Genomic DNA, 17,861 nt, shown 5'->3' on the forward strand with positions numbered 1-17,861 from the left:
AAAATGTAAAACAACACCTCCTTTTTTGCACTAATTGGTTTTTGTTTTGTAAAAATGCTTTCTAAAAATGGCATTTAGGCTAAATAAATAGTAGGATTATTACTGTTTTTTTTGATAGAATTTACAAGTGAAAATTTAAAGAATATTTCAGTTCCAATTTCTAATGCTGTAAGTATTTATCGATATAATCCTCATAATCTAAAGTTCTTCAAGGTCCTCAGAGAGGTTTGAGTGTGAAGCAGTTGTGTGCAGGCTGGCTGGCACTGGCTCCCAGCAGCCAAGGTGAGCATCTCTTTTCAACTCTGTGTTCAGTAGCCTCATATTGATGACTTAAAATTGGACACGGGGAACGTATTTATAAACAGAAATCAGGAAATACACAGAGATTAAAAAAATGTTTATTAAACATTTACCAGTACACTACTCTGTAAAGAACTCCTGAGATCAAAAAATGGGCAAGCCACTCGTCCAGTGGTTACCTCCCTCTCTCTCCTCTGTCATCTTTCCACATGAATCTTCTTGAATTATTCTTTCTCTTGTTCAATAAATAATCACAGACTGTCTCTATTTTCTAGACAATATGTTGGGAAAGTGAGAGGTCAAGATGAGTAGCAAGTTCTCCATTTAGCTGGGATATTAGAAATCAATCACAAAATTCTGTGATGATTTGTTAATAACAGTAAAATGGGAGAAAATTTTCCAACCTGGAGTGGAGGATGGGAGCAAGTGAAGGAATCCTGGGAAGGTGTTTATATCAGTCAGTATCCTGTCAGGAGATAGAAATTGCACCAACATTTAACACAAGGAATTGTTAACCAGGTACAAAGTTGCTAGCTAGGTAACAGAAAAGGCAAAAGGAAATTGCTAAATTGTTAGGGAAGCGCAATGGGAGACAGCTACTAGGTTGGTGAAATAAAGAGAAGAAGTTGGAACTATTAAAATTTAGAAAATTGGGTGGGGGCCCATGAAGCTGAAATTGAGATATTCAGAGCTTGGGGCCTGCTCAGCTGGTGCCAGTGTCTCTGAGTTTGGAACAGGAGCCCTTTAGGCTAGGAGCCAGATCTCTGTGAAGGAGGTACCTGCTGACTAGTGCCATTGTCTCTAAAGTGGGACAACCTGAGGATGGTTTTACCAGTACAGGAAAAACAGCCAGCTGAGTTAAGTTGCTGCTATGGAGGAAAAAGAATTATGCTCCTAGGGTAAAGAAATGATGCTAGAGCACAGTTCACAGGCACAGAAAGCAGACAGAAAACACACGCAGAAAGTCAGTTCATTATCCTCCAGCCTTGCAGTGTCCGTCTAGAGCACCCAAAGAGTGGTGCCTAACAGGAAGCCAGCTGCAAAGCACAAATGTGATTCGGGGAGTTCCTGTTCCAGCATCATTAAGCAGAGTATAGAAGCGTGCACTTGCAGCTACGATATAATGGCTTAGTAACTGATACACTGAGCTTCCCGTCCAGTTGGCATCCATAATGACCCAACTACACATATATATCTTCTATATTTCCACCCAACAAGATTCTATATTTCTACCAAAAAGATTCAATTCCTATATATAAATGAAGACATGTTTTCCTTCTCACTCACAATCACTGAAACAACTTCTAGGAGTCAGTCACACCACCCATCTCGGGACCGTGTCAAACTCAGCCATTGCTTTGCCTGAAGAGTCTTTTGTTGTGGTTTAGTGTTGCTAAATCATGTCTGACTCTTGCTACCCCATGGACTGTAGGCCCCCCAGGCTCCTCTGTCCATGGGATTTCCCAGGCAAGAGTACTGAGGTGGGTTGTCATTTCCTTCTCCAAAGGATCTTCCCGACCCAGATTTGAACCCACATCTTCTGCATTGGCAGGCAGATTGTTTACCACTGAACTACCAGGGAAGCCCAAATATTCTTCTACTAAAGACTAAATTGTAAAGCTAACCTCCAGCAAAACTTGGGTGAAATAATAAGGGGGAGAAGGAGAGAGAATAAAATCACCTGTCTTTAACTGTATACATACACAAAACACAATTCACAATAAGCAAGGAAGAGAATCTACAAAGCTGCCGTAGTTTTTGTTTTTATAACTGGTCATAAGGCCATAATTGATATTTATGATTTCTCTCTTCCTTTCTAGTTTTCATTTGTCCTCAGGTGGGACCTCAGCTGATAAGGATTCTTTGCTTGGGAGTGTAATCTAAACTTTTAATACTGAAGCATCTGACTGTTCAGCGGTCCTGACTTTATTTTACAGCTGTAGTTTTCCATTGTATTTCGTTATTGTACATGGAAGCATTAAGAGGCTCCTCAGAGAACCCCCTTGGGTTCAACATGTAGTCCTCCCAGCCCTCAGTGTATGGCAGCAACTCAATTTTTCCTCGGTAACCTGGCTCCGTCATTCCAGTAGTATAAATTGCACAGCCAGTCGTACAAAAAGCCCCAAAGGGTCAGATATCAGTTTCAGCTTCTAATTCAATGGAGCCAATGTTGTAAGTCCTAGCAAAAATATTCTGCCCTTTGGCATCAAAACCTCCACATCGACAGAACTGAAAATTGCAAGAATGGAGACAAAAACCTCTGTAAGTGGTCATTAAGTGTAATATTGAGGGGATCCATTTACTTCTCCTTGATTCCTGAAGCCATTATTTTGGTTACTGAAGAGGAGGGTAGCACCTGGTTGTGGATTCAAAGAGCATTTTCATCTTGTAAGCTAGAACCCCATCCTTCACCTGGCATTTTGAGTCCAGAAGGCTACTCAGCTTCTATTCAGCTGACTGCTTCTGGGTGATGGCCTGTATGATGAGTGGTGAATTGCCTGCTGCACCTCTTTGGCTGTGAAATGAGTACTTTGACGAGAGTGATGCCGTGTGGTAGCCGACTCATCCCCTGGAGTATGGAGCTTTATTGAGGACTCAGTGTTGGTCTTAGGCCTTCCCCAAAAGCTCAGTGGGTAAAGAATCTGACTGCAATGCAGGAGACATAGGTTCGATCCCTAGATTAGGAACCCTGGAGGAGGGCATGGAAACCCACTCCAGTATTCTAGCCTGGGAAATCCCATGGGCAGAGGAGCCTGGTGGGCTACAGTCCATTGGGTCGCAAAGAGTCAGACACGACTTAGCGACTAAACAATGACAACATAATTGCTTTACAATGTAGTGTTAGTTTCTGCTTTACAACAGTATGAATCAGCTATACGTATACGTATATTCCCTCCCTCTTGAGTCTCCCTCTCATCCCCCCATCCTACCCCTCTAAGTCATCACAGATCACCAAGCTGAGCTCCCTGCACTATACAGCAGCTTCCCATTAGCTATCTATTTTACACACAGTAGTATATACATGCTGATGCTACCCTCAGTTCTTACCACCCTTTTCTTCTCCCTCTGTGTCCACAAGTTCATTCTTGATGTCTGCACCTCTATTTCTGCCCTGCAAATAGGTTCATCAGCACCATTTTCGTAGATTACATATGTGTTAATATGCAATATTTGTGTTTCTCCTTCTGACTTACTTCATTCTGTATCATAGACTCTCAGTTCATCTACCTCATTACAACGGATCCAATTTCATTCCTTTTTCTGGCTGAATAATATTTGTGTGGCAAATAGATGGGAAAACAGTAGAAACAGTGACAGACTTTATTTTCTTGGGCTCCAAAATCACTGTGGACAGTGACTGCAGCCAGGAAATTAAAAGACACTTGCTCCTTGGGAGAAAAGCTATGACAAACCTAGACAGCATATTAAAAAGCGTAAACATTATTTTGCTGACAAAGGTCATATAGTCAAAGCTGTGGTTTTTCCGTAGCTTTGAGTCATGCATGGATGTGAAAGATGGACATAAAGAAAGCTGAGTCCCAAAGAATTTATGCTTTTGAACTGTGGTGTTGGAGAAGGCTCTTGAGAGTCCCTTGAACTGCAAGGAGATTAAATCAGTCAATCCTAAAGGAAATCAATCCTGAATATTCATTGGAAGGATTGATGCTGAAGCTGAAGCTCCAATACTTTGGCCATCTGATGCAAAGAGCTGACTCATTAGTAAAGACCCTGATACTGGGAAAGATTGAAAGCAGGAGGAAAAGGGAATGACAAAGGATGAGATTGTTGAATGGCATCACTGACTCAATGGACGTGAGTTTGAGCAAACTCTGGGAAATGGTGAAGGACGGGGAAGCCTGGTGTGCTACAATCCATACAGTCACAACATGCCATTTGACTCATAGGAATCTGACATAGGTCCCTGAATTTTCCCGAGGTTTTATCTATTCTCTGGTTCACACTCCTGTTTTTTGTTAAATCGTTGCTGGTAGTGCTCAGCTCTGAGGTCCCATCAGATATGAGGTATTGCTTTGGTTTACAATCCTGGTAAAGACAGGAATTTCCAGAGCCTTTCACTTGACCTGGGCTTCCCTGGTGGCTTAGACAGTAAATAATCCGCCTACAATGCAGGAGGCCCAGGTTTGTTTCCTGGCTTGGGATGATCCCCTGGAGAAAGGCACGGCAAACCACTCCAGTATTCTTGGCTGGAGAGTCCCATGGGCAGACGAACCAGGCGGGCTATACAGTCCATGGGGCTGTGGAGTCAGACTCTGAGCGACTAACACTTTTCACTTGACCTGTTTTCACCATGACAGTCCTCAGTGGGCAGAGATTCAGTGAGACTACTGTAGAGTATATAGCGGAGTTATTTCACCTGAGTTAGGAAAGAGCTGGGTTATGTATCTACCCACTCAGTAACTGGTTGAGGACTGTTCTCACATACAGGCAGAGCTGACCTTAGAGGCCAGAGAAAATGAACAGGGCACCTGCAGTGTATGCTACAAAGTTATTTTATTTGTTTGCTTGTTTTAAATTATTTAATTGATTTACTTTCTAAAAATTTTAGTTGAGTTATAATGTTGTGTTTGTTTCAAGTGTATAGCAAAGTGACTTAGTTATATATATATATGTAAAACAATATATAAATATATACATATACACATATATATTCTTTTTCAGATTTTTTTCCCTTATAGGTTATTACAAAATATCAAGTATAGTTCCCAGTGTTATACACTAAATCCTTGTTGGTTATCTATTTTATATATAGCAGTGTTGCAACAAAGTGATTTGAATGGAAGTTTCTGAGTTCTGCTTTGAATGTGTTGAGAAGATAATGACATTCAGTAGACTGTTGAATTAGTGAGTCTGAAATTCAGCAAAGAAGATCTAGCCCCTCCTCTGTACCCCTATGGCCCTGTGCTCCCCTCTGTCACAGTATTTACTATGTCTCATTTGAGTGACCTATTTATGTACTTGGCTTTGACCAACCTGTAAAGGTCTGTGTCTTTTTTTCTTTTCTTCATTGTTCATTGTGGTTGGCACAGAGTAGTTGTTCATCAAGTGTTTATTGGGCCAAAGTTAATGTTTTTCTTCTTACCAATGTTTTTTTGTGTTTTTTTTTTTTTTAAGCTATCAGGCCTGGTGAGAGCTGACATCTAACTCAGAGAGGAGCCCTTATATTTTCAATACTGGCCCCATGCCTGCTGCTGCTGCTGCTAAGTCGCTTCAGTCGTGTTCAACTCTGTGCGACCCCATAGATGGCAGCCCACCAGGCTCCCCCATCCCTGGGATTCTCCAGGCAAGAACACTGGAGTGGGTTGCCATTTCCTTCTCCAATGCATGAAAGTGAAAAGTGAAAGGGAAGTCGCTCAGTCATGTCTGACTCTTAGCGACCCCATGGGCTGCAGCCCACCAGGCTCCTCCATCCATGGGATATTCCAGGCAAGAGTACTGGAGTGGGGTGCCATTGCCTTCTCCAGCCCCATGCCTAGCACATCCCAAATAAGCTCTCTGTGAGCAGGAGGGAAAACCTTCTTTCCCCTCATATTGGACAGGTCAGAATTTATAAGTAATTTATAGTGTGCACCATGCATGCTCAGCCACGCAGTCATGTCCTGCTCTTTGCCACCCCACCATCTATAGCCTGCTAGGCTCCTCTGTCCATGGAATTCTCCAGGCAAAAATGCTGGCTGCTGCTGCTGCTGCTAAGTCGCTTTAGTCGTGTCCGACTCTGTGCGACCCCATAGGCGGCAGCCCACCAGGCTCCCCCATCCCTGGGATTCTCCAGGCAAGAACACTGAAGTGGGTTGCCATTTCCTGCTGGAGAGGGTTGCTATTTCCTACTCCTGGGGACCTTCCAAACCCAGAACTTGAGCCCTTATCTCCGGAGTCTCCTGCATTGGCAGGAGGACTGTTTACCACTGAGCCACCTGGGAAGCCCGTAATGTGCATGCTAATATTGTATTTCCTCTATTAGGATATGGTGTAATGTAAATGCATTTATTTGATCATCTTGCACCCCTAAGGAATGCTAAGTCATTTATTGAAACCACATACAATTCCTAAAACTTACAAATTGGCTGATAGCATTTGTACAGAATTTATATTGTTTCCTGAGAACAATAACAAAAAAGCCATTATCAGCAGCATAGGAATCTGGCTGATTTTTTTCAAGTAAGAAATGATCACCAAGAACCCACAAATGAAAGGAAATACGTTTGGTTTGAAATACAATGCGTGTATATAGCTTAGAGTCATTGGAACCCAGTGATAGAGTTCCCTCGGTCGCATTAACAAATAAACAGGTGTTTGATTCCTAGTCCTTGTGCAGCTGGTTGGGATAAGATCAGAAGTCACGATGATTCAGTGGCTTCTGGGAACGCACAGCGCTACTGTATACCTAGGCAGGAAGAACATGATAACTACTTGGTTTACATTTCTCTTGTTGCGTGTATCACATGCTACAGCACACCAAAAATTTTATACTTTTCAGTTGTGTGTCGCTTTAGGTTTTTGTTTTGTTTTGTTTAATGGAACCGTTAAACAAAGGGCTAGCATCATTTGGAGCCAGAATTGTCCCATACAGCTGTCTGGTTTCCCTGGCATGTTGCTCCTCTGTATTGGGGTCATAAATAAATATCTTGGAAATGTCTGACCTCTAGGGCAATGAGTAAAGTGAATTAAGCCTGTGAGAAGCAGCACATGGCTCTTTTCCATGGTAACCCACTTTGTTCACCTTTGTTCAGAAAAACATGGCAAAAAAGGCAACTGGGTGGAGGCAGTCAAAGCCATTTGGTTATAGAAATGAGTGATAAGGAAAGATGGCGTACAGATTTGCAAGAACAGGCGACATGAAAACAAAGAGAAAGAAATAGGTCATAATTGAAGTATCCTTTTATGAAATAAACAAGCAAAATGAATTCTTATCCAAACATTTTATGAATGTAATATTTGTCACATTATACTGATGCTGATTCTTGGGCTTTGCGACAATATTCTCAGCATGTGAAATTTGTTTACACAGTTCATGTCCAGGTTGGTTCACCCAGCTGCCTAATAAAGACAAAGGTTAGTTTTCAGATTGGCCAGTTAGCTCTATAGAGAGAAATGATCTCTTTCTCAATAGTAGCTTGTGAGCTATCAAATTCAGGTCTCTTTAAAAAAAAAATTCAGGTCTCTCCCAAGCATAGGTCTTTGATCTTATGGCTAGTTATAATTATTGGGAGAACAACTCAAAGCAATTTTTCTCCTGAAATGGGTAGCAAAATAAGTAACAGTAAGAAATAGTAGTTAGCCTTACTGAGCCCTTTACCACATACACTGTGCTTAAACTATGTCTCACTTAATTCTCACCAAACTGCCATTTTCAGGTGAGGGAACAGTCTTTACAAAAGATAAGTAGCTTGCCATATAAGTCATTCAGCTATTAAACAATAAAGCTGGAATTTGAACCCCTCCACAAAAATAGTAATTTATATTTGTTTAGCACTTTATGGTTCATTGTTGTTGCTCAGTCGTGTCTGACTCTTTGCAACCCCATGGACTGCAGCATGCCAGGCTTTCCTGTTCTTCACTATCTCCTGGAGTTTGCTCAAATTCATGTCCATCGACTTGGTGATGCCATCCAACTGTCTCATCCTCTGTCCATTTTTTGGTTTACTAATGGCTAGTGGAGGTGATGGAATTCCAGCTGAGCTATTTCAAATCCTAAAAGATGATGCTTTTAAAGTGCTGCACTCAATGTGCCAGCAAATTTGGAAAACTCAGCAGTGGCTACAGGACTGTTTTCATTCCAATCTCAAAGAAAGACAATGCCAAAGAATGTTCAAACTACCATACAATTGTACTCATTTCACATGCTAGCAAAGTAATTCTCAAAATCCTTCAATGTAGGCTTCAATAGTATGTGAACCAAGAGCTTCCAGATGTACAAGCTGGATTTATAAAAGGCAGAGGAATGAGAGGTTAAATCGCCAACATCCATTGGATCATAGAAAAACCAAGATAATCCCAGAAAAAAATCTACTTCTGTCTCATTGACTACACTAAAGCTTTTGACTGTGTCAGTTCAGTTCCATTGCTCAGTCGTGTCCGACTCTTTGCGACCCCATGAATTGCAGCACGCCAGGCCTCACTGTCCATCACCATCTCCCAGAGTTCACTCAAACTCACATCCATTGAGTTGGTGATGCCATCCAGCCATCTCATCCTCTGTCGTCCCCTTTTCCTGCTGCCCCCAATCCCTCCCAGCATCAGAGTCTTTTCCAGTTAGTCAGCTCTTCACATGAGGTGGCAAAAGTACTGGAGTTTCAGCTTTAGCATCATTCCTTCCAAAGAACAACCAGGGCTGATCTCCTTCAGAATGGACTGGTTGGATCTCCTTGCAGTCCAAGGGACTCTCAAGAGTCTTCTCCAACACCACAGTTCCAAAGCATCAATTCTTTGGCGCTCAGCTTTCTTCACAGTCCAACTCTCACATCCATACATGACCACTGGAAAAATCATACCCTTGACTAGACGGACCTTTGTTGGCAAAGTAATGTCTCTGCTTTTCAATATGCTATCTAGGTTCATCATAACTTTCCTTCCAAGGAGTAAGCATCTTTTAATTTCATGGCTGTAGTCACCATCTGCAGTGATTTTGGAGCCCCCCAAAATAAAGTCTGATGCTGTTTCCACTGTTTCCCCATCTATTTCCCATGAAGTGATGGGACCAGATGCCATGATCTTGGTTTTCTGAGTGTTGAGCTTTAAGCCAACCTCTTCACTCTCCTCTTTCACTTTCATCAGGAGGCTTTTCAGTTCCTCTTCACTTTCTGCCATAAGGGTGGTGTCATCTGCATATCTGAGGTTATTGATATTTCTCCTGGCAATCTTGATTTCAGCTTGTGCTTCTTCCAGCCCAGCGTTTCTCATGATGTACTCTGCATAGAAGTTAAATAAGCAGGGTGACAATACACAGCCTTGACATACTCCTTTTCCTATTTGGAACCAGTCTGTTGCTCCAAGTCCAGTTCTAACTGTTGCTTCCTGACCTGCATATAGGTTTCTCAAGAGGCAAGTCAGGTGGTCTGGTATTTCCATCTCTTTCAGAATTTTCCACAGATTATTGTATAGATCACAACAAACAGGAAAATTCTTAAAGAGATAGGAACACCACACCACCTTACCTGCCTCCTGAGAAATCTATATGCAGGTCAAGAAGCCACAGTTAGAACCGGACATAGAACAATGGACTGGTTGCAAATTGGGAAAGAAGTACGTCAAGGCTGTATATTGTCACTGTGCTTATTTAACTTATGTACGTCATGCAGCATGCCGGGCTGGATGATGCACAAGCTGGAATCAAGATTTCCAGGAAAAATATCAATAACCTCAGATATGCAGATGACACCACCCTTATGGCAGAAAGTGAAGCGGAACTAAAGAGCCTCTTGATGAAGGTGAGAGAGGAGAGCGAAAAAGCTGGCTTAAAACTCAACATTCAAAAAACAAAGATCATGGCATCTGGTCCCATCACTTCATGGCAAATGGATGGGGAAAGAATGGAAACAGTGACAGACTGGTTTTCTTGGGCTTCATAATCACTGTGGATGGTGACTACAGCTATGAAATTAAAAGACACTTGCTCCTTGGGAGAAAAGTAATGACAAACCTAGACAGCATTTTAAAAAGCAGAGACATTATTTTGCCTACAAAGGTCCTCATAGTCAAAGCTATGGTTTTTCTAGTAGTCTTGTACGGATATGAAAGCTGGATAATAAAGAAGGCTGAGCACCAGAGAACTGATGCTTTCAAACTATGGTTCTGGAGAAGACTCTTGAGAGGCCCTTGGACAGCAAGGAAATCAAACCAGTCAAAGCTAAAGGAAATCAACTCTGAATATTCACTGAAAGGACTGATGCTGAAGCTGCCAATACCACCTCATGGGAACAGTAGACTTATTGGAAAAGACCCTGATGCTGGGAAAAATTGAAGGCAGGAGGAGAAGGGGATGCAGAGGATGAGATGGTTGGATGGCATCACCAACTCAGTGGACATGAGTTTGAGAAACTCCGGTAGATGGTGAAGGACAGGGAATCCTGGCATGCAGCAGTCCATGGGTTTGCAAAGAGTCAGACATGACTGACTGACTGAATGACGATGACGAAAGGCAATTTATGGGCTTCCCAGGTGGTTCAGTGGTAAAGAATCTGCCTGCCACAGGGAGGCGTGGCATGCTGCAGTCCATGGGGTTGCAGAGTTGGACTGAGCCACTGAACAACAACAGTGCAGGAAATGCAAGTTCCATCCCTGGGTTGGATAGATCCCCTGGAGTAGGAAATGGCAACCAACTCCAGTACCTTGCCTGGGAAATCCAATGGACAGAGTAGCCTGGCTCAGAGTCAGACAGGACTTAACGACTAAACAACAACAACATTCACTATGTCAGTTCTGTGAGATAGTTAGGTGTTATTATCCTATTTTACAAATGTGGGAGTGGAGACTTTGAGAAGTCGCTCAGTGAGTATGTATCAGGAACACTATTCAAAATTGAGTCTGCTGATTTCACATTGCAGGGTCTTTCCACTCTTGGACAGCTGAGGTCAGGCATATGTATATTTATAGTGAAGTTAAAGTCTGTACAGTACAAAATGCAATGTGGATTTCATAATTATCCAGATTATTCAGGCCCTATAGGGTCCAGACACTTCATTTTTGCTTAATGAAATTAAAAACATGAAGTGTTACCTATGAAAATAAACATATACAATACTATAAACATTTGATCCAATAGAATACCTCAGGTGTGAAATGAGAAAGCTTATATTCTTTACTGCTGATTGTATTATGTGACCTAACTGATGGAATGCAACTTCTATGCAATTGAGTTATCTGAAAAGAATTGTTTTTCTAATAATTCTTAAAATTATTACATAATAAATGTTTGTCTTACCCCTTTTAAGGTATTATTATGTAGCAACTGTTTATACTTTAGATAAAAATTATGTACTTGAACTGTAAGAAATGACTTCTTGGGACTTCCCTGGTGGTCCAGTGGTTAAAACTCCACACTTCCAGGTTTAATTTCTCTTTGGGGAACTAAGATCCCACATGCCTCTTGGTATAGCCAAAAAAAAAAAAAAAAACAGATCTTATTTCATTCCTTTTCTAGAACTATGATTTAAATTTTTATATTTTGACTTTGAAATATGTTGAAATTATACTAGTACACAATTTTTACCTTTAAAACCTCAGTTTATCTTGAAATTGATTGCCTTGACAAATGAATAAAAGTATATATGTGTGTGTGTGTTATATATATAAGCAAAACTGGTTTGAGATTTCCCTGGTGGTTCTGTGTAGGACTCTGTGCTTCTGCTGCCATGGCCAGGGCTCAATCCCTGGTAGGGGATCTAAGGTCCTGCAAGCTGCATGGCATGGCCATGCTAAACAAAACATGGCCAAAGCTAAAGAAAACTGGTTTAAAAATAAAAGCTCAACATTTGAAAAAACATTTTCTGGGGATGGTAGGAGGATGAAAATCTGTTATAGATAGGGAAGAAGTAAATTTAGAGTTTAAAGTAACTCACCAAATCCTTACTTCTGTTGGATAGGTGTATATTTAAGCTCACTTTAAAGTATGTGTTTTTAATTGGTTTTCTACACAAATTGATAGTTAAGAACCTCTAATCAGTGGTTCCAAATGATAAGCTTCTGAAATGGATTACTGTGTTCAAATGACAGTGTGTTTAAAACCCACGTTATTCACAGATGCAAATATCAAAGGTGGTACAGACACTCACGTACACATGCACTAACGCATGCCTACACACAGTGCTCAGAAGTGTGTGTGTGTGCAAGGTAGAAAAATTTCAGAATTCTTTCTTTTTAGAAGAGATGCTATTTCCTTGCTCCCATGTTTTGTGTTACTAAACAAGCATTTATGTATTTTTGTGTTCCTCTGTGTGCATATGTCTGAATATATGTTTACATATATGTATGCTACTGCTGCTGACAAATGTTCAGTCGTGTCTGACTCTGCAATTCCATGGGCTGTAGCCCGCCAGGCTCCTTTGTCCGTGGAGTTTTTCCAAGCAAGAATACTGGAGTGGGTTGTCATTTCCTACTCCTTAGATATGTCTATATTAATCTAAAAATAAAAGCAAAGCTTTCTCCTATACATGAAAATAGCAATTATATCTTTAAGTATAGTTGTCTTTAACTTGATAAAATGTATTTCCAGAATCAAGAAACCAGAGAACTTTTACTGAGCATCTTTTTCGTACTTGGCTTTATGTAAAGAGGAGGATACAAAGGCATAAGTCACTCTGACCCTTGTTTTTAAGTTTTATGAAAATAAGTAACACATGTTGGTGAAACTGTGTTATAGCAGAAACTGACAAAGAACAGCTGGAAACTGATGCCACTCAGCTCAGTCCAGTTGAAGATGCACATATCTTGGGACCCAGAACTTTCCTCTCCGGCTATATCTTTTATGGACAAACTCTCAGATGTGTGCATAAGGAGATGGAAGGGAAATATGAATTGCAGCAATTTTTATAAAAGTGATATACTGGAAACATTTCTAAAGTCCACTCACAATAGGAACAGATAAGTAGAGTGTGGTATAAAAGGATGGAATATTTTATAGCAAGAACAATTTCTATGGCTATAGGCAAACATGGATGAAGGTCAAAAACATAACGTGGAGTGGGAGAGGGTGGCAAAAGCCCACAGCACCTGTTATTCTCAGGCAGGTTCCCACTCAGGTCCTCTCCCAAGCTAACAAACAACATTAAAAACCTTAATGTTAAGGGGGAAAAAGAGTCACAGAAAAATATATTCCCTGTGATTCCACTTATATAAAGTTCAAACACTAAACAATATATTATTGGGGGATCCATGTAAAGTAATCTATTTTTTATATTTATTTTTTGGCTGCACCCTGAAGCTTGTGGGATCAGTTCCCTGACCAGAGATCAAACCTGCACCTTCTGCATTGGAAGGGGAAGTTTTAACTTCTGGACCACCAGGGATGTCCCAGTAATCTATTTTTAAAAGTAATGGAATGATTAACTGGAAATATTCCTAGGGCTACTTTTAGGGAGAGAGAGTGGGGATATGGTCTGAGCAAGGCATCCAAAGGGTTCAAGGTACAGATTTTATTCTATTAATTAGCTTGGATGGTGGATACACAATCTCTTGTTTCATCAATAGCCTTTAAAGTAAGCACACACTATACATACACACTCTCTTGTATATTTCACGATATAATTAAAATATCTATCAGAAAAGAGACCAGAAGATATTACATCACCATAATAATGTTAGTTGTATTGGATTGTTTGGTTATATGTAATTGTTTCCCTCTTCCACATTTTCTGTAATATGTTTTAATTGCTTCATAATTTAAATATATTAAATCTAATAAAATATATTAAATAATCCACTTATAGGGAAATGGCAATGTTCCAACTTAGCCAAAATAAGGCACAAAATATAACATGAAGTGCTTTTAGTTAGGATAATGAATTTCACAAATATCTGAGAAATGCCCATGTTAAAAGCACATTCTGAAGATGCAAGTTCTCGCAACATGTAGTCTTGAGTGGCTCAGATGCTGCTAATCTGTTATCAGAGCAGAATTCCTTTTAAAAAATGAATATAACATTCTGACTTGAAGGGAGAAGACACAGCCACATAGTAGAAACAATTTTTCTGGAAGCAGCCAAGAATCTCCTCCTCTGAACAGACTTATCTAATCCCCTCCCCCAACTGAGATAACTATTCTCTCCCTATCTTGCTGCTATGCTTTCTGCACACTTATATGGTTGCACAGATCACACCGTAATGTTATTTGCCTATCAGCTGTCCCCGCCTAGGGCTCTGAGTGCCTTGTGGGCAGCTTCCAGCCATACTCACTTTGCATCTCCAATTTCCACCACTGTGCCTCAACAGAGTAGGTGCCTAGATAACGTTTATGAAAATAAACAAAAGAAGCAACAAAACTTTTGAAAAGCAGCATGGTCTGCCTTTATAAAACACATGGCTATGGAAATCCGAATATTTAGGAGGCTAATCTTTGTGCAGAAAGAGTCAACACATTTCTAAAATGTTTAAATAGACGCTCTAGAGATACTATTATTATGTCCATCATAAAAACTTACAAACATTGCACAGCACTATAAACAGAAGTAAATTGGTAACTTCTTGGTATTGTGTTTGTTCCACCCCTTCCCATCTCCACCCTCCTGTCCAGCACAGGCTGCAAAGCTCAAGCCTGCTATTTTTAGCAGGGAGTGATCACAGGGGCTTGACTTCCATCTAGAAGGATGGTTTGCAGGTGAGAACATAAGAGAAGAACCAGCCGTGATAGGGCAAAATGTTTGCTGATTATAATCTTCAGTTATAAAAACACACACACACACACAAAAAAGCTTCCATGTCATAAGATGGAAAACAGCTCAAACAACCACAAAATAGCCCCTAGCAGGACGCATAGGAACACAACAGCAATTTCCCTCTGGTGCCTAGACATTTGCAAACTACTCATATGACATACTCATGTGACGTTCAAAAGTCTTTAGACATCTTCCTGCAATATCTAAAGGAAGGCAGAAAAGAAAACTTCTTTTTAGTCTTCTCCTACCAGCTTTCTTGGGATTTGAATGGTAAAACCATGCTGAAACACTTGGCCTGCTTTGTTAGGAATATGTTAATTCAAAACTCCAGGGCAAGGGCAGTTAATCCTGGTAAGTCTGGTCTCTATCTGGATAGGTAGATTTGCTTGGTAGAGAGAAATCAAATTTCTCAAAAATATATTCACTTGCTATAAAAGAAAAAAAAAAGAAAAGACACACACAAAAGCAGGCAGGCATATAGTTCATTGATTAAATATCCTAATAAACATCCAAATCCAGGGCTACCCTGGTGGTCAAGGATTAAGAATCTGCCTTGCAATGCAGGGGACACTAGTTTGATGCCTGGTTTGGGAAGATCTTACCTGCCAGGGGCAACAAAGACCATGCGCCACAACTACTAAACCTGTGCTCTGGAGCCAGTGAGTCAACTACTGAGTCCAGGCACTGCCGACTACTGAAGCCCACGCACCCCAGAGTCCATGTTCCACAACAAGAGAACCCGTGCACCACAACTAGAGAGTAACCCGACTCACCAACTAGAGAAAGCCTGTGCACATGACAATCAAAATAAATAAAAAATCCAAATCCAAATTGCCTGGGTTTAGGTTAATGTAAACTATTGACACAACCATTTTGTGTAAATTTAATAGAAAGTATAGGCAAATGGATCAAGCTTATGTCCAATTTGCAGTTTTATTCTCCTTCTTCCTGCATACCAGAATCACTATGTAAAGTAATGGTTAAGAATGTGGGTCCTAGAGTCAGACTGTCTGCTATTGACTATTGACTCCACTGCTGTCGACTGTGGGGACGAGCTACTTAAACTCTCTGGATTTCTATGTCTGCATCTCTGTGTGTTGTGGGCATTACAATTATGTCATTTTGTGTAAATCACTCAGTACAGTGCTAGGTAGCTAATTATTGATTACCAAGTGTAGATTTATTGTGAAGCTAGTGACATGTAGTTTGGGGCTCCTCACTTGCCCATATTCTTTCTGAGATCTCAGGAGGGGCCATAGCAGAGTGTTCACGTATGCATTTTTTTTAGTTTTCCAAAAGGAAGACATTTTAACTGCAGTCAAGACTGATGCTTCTCTCCATGTCAAATTTCCCTGTATCATTTTCCCTTGTGTTTGGAAGTGCTTGGGGTCCACCAGTATTTTGGGAATTTGGCTAAAGGAATGTTGAGCTTGGGACATACCACTTTAACTGAAATTTAGAAACACATTTTGGAATATTCCAATAAAACAACTGAGAAACTACAAACCTCTAATTTGAATGTAAAAGAAAGATGCTTCTTTTGACATCTGTATTTTTAAGATCAAACATAAAATTCTGATTAAAAATTAATGAGATATGAAATAAAAGTGATAGAAATGCATTATTAAACAGAATGTGCTTGCACATCAAGACACTAATTTTTTTTTTCCAGATCATTCTAAAGGTGGTCCTTCCCTAAAAAGAAGAGAGGACTTTCTAATAAAAGTAATAGATGATCTCTTGGATTGGTTGATAGTCTCATTAACGAAGGGGAAGGAATCATAATATTTTGAAGAATACTGAAATCTCTTGTTGATTTGATATACTGATGTTGACAAAGATAACATAAAGCTCAAACTATGCTTCTTCAATAAGGAAACAGATAAGCTAATCATGAGTGTGGCCAGCCTTCACTGATGACCTGAACTTTTACAGCTTAAACATGAAAATATTTTAATAAAATTTTTCTCAGATATCAATTCTAAAATATCATATGATATCAATTCAGTTCAGTTCAGTTCAGTTCAGTGGCTGAGTTGTGTCTGACTTTTTGCAACCCCATGTTCTGCAGCACGCCAGGCTTCCCTGTCCAACACCAACTTCTGGAGCTTGTTCAAACTCATGTTCATTGAGTCAGTGATGTCACCCAACCATCTCATCCTCTGTTGTCCCCTTCTCCTCCTGCCTTCAATCTTTCCCAGCATCAGGGTCTTTTCCAGTGAGTCAGTTCTTTGCATCAGGTGCCAAAGTATTGATATCATCTTTCAATGTCATATCAGTATGAAAAGGCAGAAAGATATGACACTGAAAGATGGTATCAATAATGAGCTATAAACGTGAAAGAAATATGTTAATATATCAATGAGTGAAAAAAATGGATCCATCATGCTAAAATTTGTTTTCTCCATAGAAAAGTATATTACAATATTCTTATGAAGATGTGATCAGAAAATTTGCAGCCAAAAATATTGACCAAAAGTTTTATAGCCATAGGTCAGGAAATTTATTAATACAAATTATCATGGAATTTCCTCAATCTTTGATGTTTGTGAGTATGGAAGATTTTACTTTTCATTGACTATCTCCACAGTATCTCCCGTCTCAGAAGCTCTTCTCACCATGTGGTCAACATGCCTCTCATTAAGATGTGGAGTCTTTATCTTTCCCCCTGAAACTTGAACATGAGCAGACTTGTAGCTGTGGCTGAAGGAATGCTGATTAAGGCAAAATAATGCCCCCTGCCCAAGATGTCCATGTCCTCTTCCCCAGAACATGTGAACCTGTAATGTTACATGGCAAGGTGGGAGGGGGGTGGAATTAAGATGGACTTTGGTGTGTATGTGTTAATTGCTCAGTCATGTCCGACTCTTTGCAATCCCATAGACTGTGGCCCTCCAGGCTCCTCTGTCCATGGAATTCTCCAGGCAAGAATACTGGAGTGGGTTGCTATTCCCTTCTCCAGGGGATCTTTCTGACCCAGGCACTGAACCCAGGTCTCCTGCATTACAGGCAGATTCTTTACCATCTGAGCCACCAGGGAAGCCCAAGATGGAAGTGCAGATGGAATTAAGGTTGCCAATCAGCTGACTTTGAGATGGAGAGAGTATCCTAGTTTATCCAAGTGAGCCCAATGTAATTAAAAGATCTTTATAAGTATAAAAGGAAGGCAGGAAA

The sequence above is a fragment of the Capra hircus genome, chromosome 6, assembly GCF_001704415.2.
Source record: "Capra hircus breed San Clemente chromosome 6, ASM170441v1, whole genome shotgun sequence".
Classification (NCBI taxonomy): Eukaryota; Metazoa; Chordata; class Mammalia; order Artiodactyla; family Bovidae; genus Capra; species Capra hircus.